The sequence below is a fragment of the Lolium rigidum genome, chromosome 1 (genome assembly GCF_022539505.1).
Source record: "Lolium rigidum isolate FL_2022 chromosome 1, APGP_CSIRO_Lrig_0.1, whole genome shotgun sequence".
In the NCBI taxonomy this organism is placed as follows: domain Eukaryota; kingdom Viridiplantae; phylum Streptophyta; class Magnoliopsida; order Poales; family Poaceae; genus Lolium; species Lolium rigidum.
The window spans coordinates 240,194,741-240,200,403 of record NC_061508.1 but is presented as its reverse complement, the minus strand read 5'-3'; positions in this window follow the sequence as shown (position 1 = coordinate 240,200,403).

Below are 5,663 nucleotides of genomic sequence, written 5' to 3'. Positions count from 1 at the left end.
TTGATTCTGCCATTTGCGCGATAGCGCAACCGGTCATCTAGTACCTTTAGATGGTGCTACCAACGCATCCACAGCCATCGCGACTGAAGACAAATATTGCCTATCATTGCATGTGCTTGCGACATTGCCATCTGTTAGTAGGGTCTTTATTTTATCCCACGAGATGGTCATTACGTACCATTTCATGTGCCCTCGCCTTTACCGCATCAACATGCAGGGTTTACTTTCTTGGCCGATATTTTTGAAATTCTCGGCAACCAACGATATAACTTATTGTCGGTCGGTATTTGCTACGAAAATTGTAATTTACTCCAATTTGATTGTAGACTGCAGACAAATTTTAAATTTCGGGTGAAAAATTTCAGGTTGTATTTGAACCGGTAATGCCCGTGGCCACTGGTATTTTTTGTAGGACGAGAAAAAAACCTTGACCGCATCTTATTATGGTGGTTACGGTATGATAGGATATGGTTATTACCTTATTTAAACCTATTTAATATGATTCATATTTTCTCATGCAAGAGTCAATTAATTGATTGTTAGAATAAAACGTAACTCGGCGAGAGAGTTATGGTCATCACCAGAGCTAGCAAAGATGATGATGAAGAAGAAGAACCTCCGATGCCAAATCTGGGCACCTAAGGTTTTCCTTGCCACGCTCATGTCGTCGTCGAGAAGAATCACCCAAAACAATTGTGGTCGAAGAAGTTGGCAATAGCTCTTTTTTTGCTTGTGTGGGAGCCGTCGGCATGGCGTATCTCCACCAACGCTTTCATGTAGAGTATATATGATCGTCGACGAGGGCTTTGTTCTTGATATTGGTGGAGTTAAGCTAACCATATGGTGTAAGGCGGGGAGAGGTAAAGGCATGTTACCGCCGGCGAAAAGGGGGTCTTACCCTTGGCGGACACTGGAGCCAGTGGTAAACATAAGTATCCCTGGCGAATTGGTGAAGCGTTGGTGGTAAAAAAAAAAGCCCCGGCGAAATGGGCGAGGCGTCGGTGGTAAAGAGGTTTACCCCTGGCGGTTACAAAAGTGCTGGCGGTAGGATGATACTACCTGCGAGGTGGTAGCCGGCTAGTAGAAATGCGCAAACAGTAAGGTAATTCCTAGTAGTAGCATCTTCAGTGGCCCGGTGCATTTCAGACGCCACAAAAAATAGCACGCGTCCCATTTGGGTCGGGCCGTGGATGCAAAATTGGCTTTCAATCCATCGAACACGTAATTAACCAACCCGATTCATCCAAGACGAGTTAGGATCCATCCGCGGATCCGTGTCGGATTTGGCGCGAGCGAGGTTCGCAATTAATAACGGCGGGCGGGCGGGAGGGAGGGAGTTTGCTTTTATTGATTTGTTGGCTGCTGGCCAAGGAAACTGGACGATGCAGCTTTTTTTTTTTTTTTTGACAATCAAACTCTCAATATATTAAGTCAGCAAGCCCGCCTCATTAAAAACCTTCCAGTCCCCTTAGGTACCCTGGTAAGGAAAAGAGCGCGTCTGAAAACTTCGTCGCTTTAGGCGTTAAGCACAGTTACATCATCCCGAAGGGATGTTTACAGGATAATCAGAGTTACAATCAGCTAAAAGGCTATAAGAAAGAAAAGAAGGGCTCTCATCCATCCAATCAGCTGGTACTCCATGAGCGCATGCAAACCTTGCACACTCGTGGGCGACGCTATTTGCTGTCCTCCTAACTTGAACAAGTTCAAAAGATGTGAAGTTTGCGCATAGCTCCCCAATCTCGCTAATAATCGGACTAATCACAGCACGGCTGTTACTTCTTTCGACCCAGAGCCGGACCAACTCAGAACAATCAGTCTCCGCCACTACTTTGTCAAAGTTCTGTTTTAAAGCCTCCACTAAAGCATCTCTCATTGCCAACGCTTCAATAATCAAAGGGTCCTTGATGCCGTGGTAAACTCGGCACCAAGCGCTCCTAAAACCATCCATGTCGCGCGCGACACCTCCTGTCGCCGCTATCCCTTCTCCTTGTCGAATCGCCCCATCAGAATTCAGCTTAACGACACCATCGGGCGGGCCGAGCCGAGTGCTCACCTCCCTCCTGCGATTTCGTTTCTTCTTCTTTAGGCCTTGCATTAACGCAAGAGTTTCCGCCACAAAGCCCACTGTAATCTTCGGGTTATACCCTTGATCATCATGACTCCACTTGTTTCTAGAATCCCAGATTTGAGCCATAATCGAGATGGTCATCTCTCTATCCAGATTCTCAAACGAGTCTTCACATAAAATGTCAGCCGCCCACGTTATCGGATGTAACCGTGGTAGCTTGAGGTTGAAAACATCCTTTGCCGCAGACCAGAATTGCTGCGCATGTGAGCACTCCACAAGGGCGTGCAATAGAGTCTCCGAAGTGGAAAGACACACCGGGCAGGTACTTTGCTCTTTGACATGCCGCCTGGCGAGAATTGCATAATCAGGCAAAATGCCTTTGAGAACTCTCCACCAAAATACTCGTACCCTCGGTTGAACATCCAGCTTCCAAAGCTTCTTCCATTTACTCTCGTCACCCACAGCAGAGGTGGTCGCGCCACCCCCCTGTAACTCCTCTCGCTGTTCCTTTTCTGCAACCAGACCACGGTATGCCGATCTAACTGAGTAGATGCCCTTCGGCTCAAGAGCCCGGGCCACACTATCCTCCCCATTGATGTGTCGTAGGGGTATCTGCAGAATACGATCCACATCAGGTTTGAAAAACAATTCTCGGATTAACGGCTCGTTCCAATTGTGGGTTCCCTGATCGATGAGCTCGCTGACCACCTCCTTGTCTGTCGCCATTCTACGACCCATTGGCTTCATGGTTCTCGACCCTGGGATCCAATTATCTGGACGATGCAGCTCTTGTCTATTGTTTGGCATCAACGCGCGCGCAAGCACGGACGCATGTATGCACGCGTCATCAGCTCAAGCGAGGAGAAACCAAACCAAAAAAAAAAAAAAAAAACGCAGCACTACTAGTACTGACTAGCAGCGTCAGATATTAAACAAAACAAAACGAACGTGCGCACAGAGGCATGCATGACAGTCTGGTTGGAAAAAGAGAGAAACGAGCGGCCTGGCGCGCACCCTCAGTTTCAATGTCCTGTTGTCATGAATGTCCTGTTATCATCGTTGGAAAAAGAAAACGAAGAAAAGGCGGTGTGAGCGAATGAATTAATTCCTGTCATGCACGCGCGCCGTCTCCCCCGGGTTGGCAAAAACAAATTAATCAGGCCTTGTTTACTTCTAGGGTATTTATGGGGATCGGAGGGGATTATTTCGTATCCCGGAAAATCCCCACTAGTCCGTTTACTTCTCCGGTTTAGAACGACATAATCCCGAGATATCCCCTCCCATCCCCTCCCATCCCCACATTTTTTGCCTAAATCAAAAACTCTGCATCATACTAGTGTATTTTTGGGGAGGGGTATTTGAGGGGATTGGGTGAACACCAAATCCCCTCCCATCCCCATACCTATTGGGAAGAAAAATACGAGAGAAGTAAACAAGGCCTCAAGGAGCGCGATTACCGTGGACTGTTCGGGTGCGCGCGTGGGGTCCAAAGTCGAACCGAGTCGCTCGCTCGCTTCCCCGCCTCAGGTGCTCCAACCGCGCGCGGTGCACGCCCGCATCCTCATTGTCGCGCGCGGGGGTACTGGACACGCTCGGGTATGTGCCTCGTGCGCCTGCGTCACTCAGCTGTTAGCTGGAATTGAAGAAGGAAAGGTGAGGCGTCCGACTCGCTCGCTCGCTTCCCGTGGTCCAAAGTCGATCCGACTCGCTCGCTTCCCGTCAAAGCCGCCCGTGGACCAAGGCACCCGGCCCGCCGCTTCAGCCATGTCCACCACGCCCGCCTACCAAACGCTCCCAGGCCGCCTGCAGTACCGAGCGTCGCAAGATCTGTCGGTTTTTTCGCCCAATCCAACCCTCCAAAGCGACGAAGAATGCCCTAGCCACAAAAGCATTCCCTGTGCCTACGTTCGCCGGCCGCCATGGAGACCACCGCCAAGCAGGCTCGTGCCGGCGACCCTACCAACGACGACCTGCTGAGCGCCTTGCCGGACGACCTTCTCCGCCACGTCCTCGCATTCCTCCCCTCCCGACGGGCCGTCCAGACGGGCGTGCTCTCCAAGAGGTGGACGGGCCTGTGGCGCTCGGTGCGTCGTATCGACATCAAGATCGACGACGTCAACAGCCCATAGTACGGCGACTCCTACTCCAAGGAGAAGTGGGAAAGGGCGGAGAACTTCATAAACAACCTGCTCACCTTCCACGATGCTCCAACCCTGGATGCGTTCCGGATCGTCATCGGATCAAATCACAAGGATCTACTTCCAACCATCAACAGATGGGTTTGCCGTGGCATCAAGTATCGCCCGGCCGATGTCGAGATCGGGTACTACTTTCACGGTGTGTACAAATTACCCCTTCTGGGCTCTGCCAGCACCGTGCTCCTCAAAAAGCTGCATCTTTCCGGTGTGTATTTGGACGACCGTTTCGAGAAGCAGCTCCGTTCAGGATGCCCGGTCCTGGAAGACTTGACACTCCAAGAGTGTTGGACTTACTTCCGCGACATTCACTCGACCACGCTGAGGAAACTTGTTCTTCGTGACTGCTACGGTTCGTCGGAGATGCTGGTTATCAGGGCTCCTGCTCTTGTTTCCTTGACCGTATTCACTCTGTGTCGTAAGATTGGTGGTACGCTTGACGGCCCCATGAACCATCTCGTGAATGCATCCATTTGTCCGTTCGACGGAAGGTCCTCCAATCCTAGCCCAGTCTCGCTTCTTGGCAGCCTGTTTAATGTCAGGAATCTCGAGCTGATATGCCTTTCGGCAGAGGTATGCGTACCCTCTTTTCCTCCTTCCGTCAAGTTCATAAACATAAAGTACCACTCCGCCAGCGCTTAGGTCAACAGTGCATGTGAATCTCATCATGACGAGAGGCACGTTGCTACATTCCAAAAAGCAGAACTAACCATGCCGCTGACTAGGGGTACAATGGTCAGCAGCGTGGTGGCAAAAGGCCAAGTCACATCGACAGAGTACTTGAGACAAGATGGAAGCTCTCTGGCAGTAGGTGTAGACTTTGAGGGCAAGATAAACTGGCTTTAGCCCATGATTGAGTTTCTCCCTTGTTACCTACCCCCCACCCACCCACTATATAAGGGGGTGCAGGGCTCCCTTGCACGAGACGACCTTCTCTCTCTGATTCTCCCCGTAGACAAGCTTAGTGCTTCATCTTCTACCTCTAGCGAAACAGCTCAAGAAGGACCATTGTTGTGGGGATTCCACCGTGAGTGATATACACATCCACATAGCATGTGTAGGGGTTTTACCTCCTCACGAGGGTCCTGAACCTGGGTAGATCATTGTGTGTTTTCCGTGTGTGCTTTCTAGCTCACATTCCCTCCTCCGGATCCTTCGGCGTACATCCGGCCCCAACTAAAGCTTACTCATAGCATTTGTTTGTTCACCACGGCGACATTAAGCGTGCTGGACTGGGAGCATCCTTAGAATGGGTGACTGACTGGAAAGTTGAACCACGAGTGAGCAATTTGACCCGAGAGCATCTTAGAGATTAAAGTGTCAAACATTTCAAAAATTGGAAGAAAGAAAACAAATTGTCAAACGGCCATTAACTTCTATGCTAACGGCCAACCGGA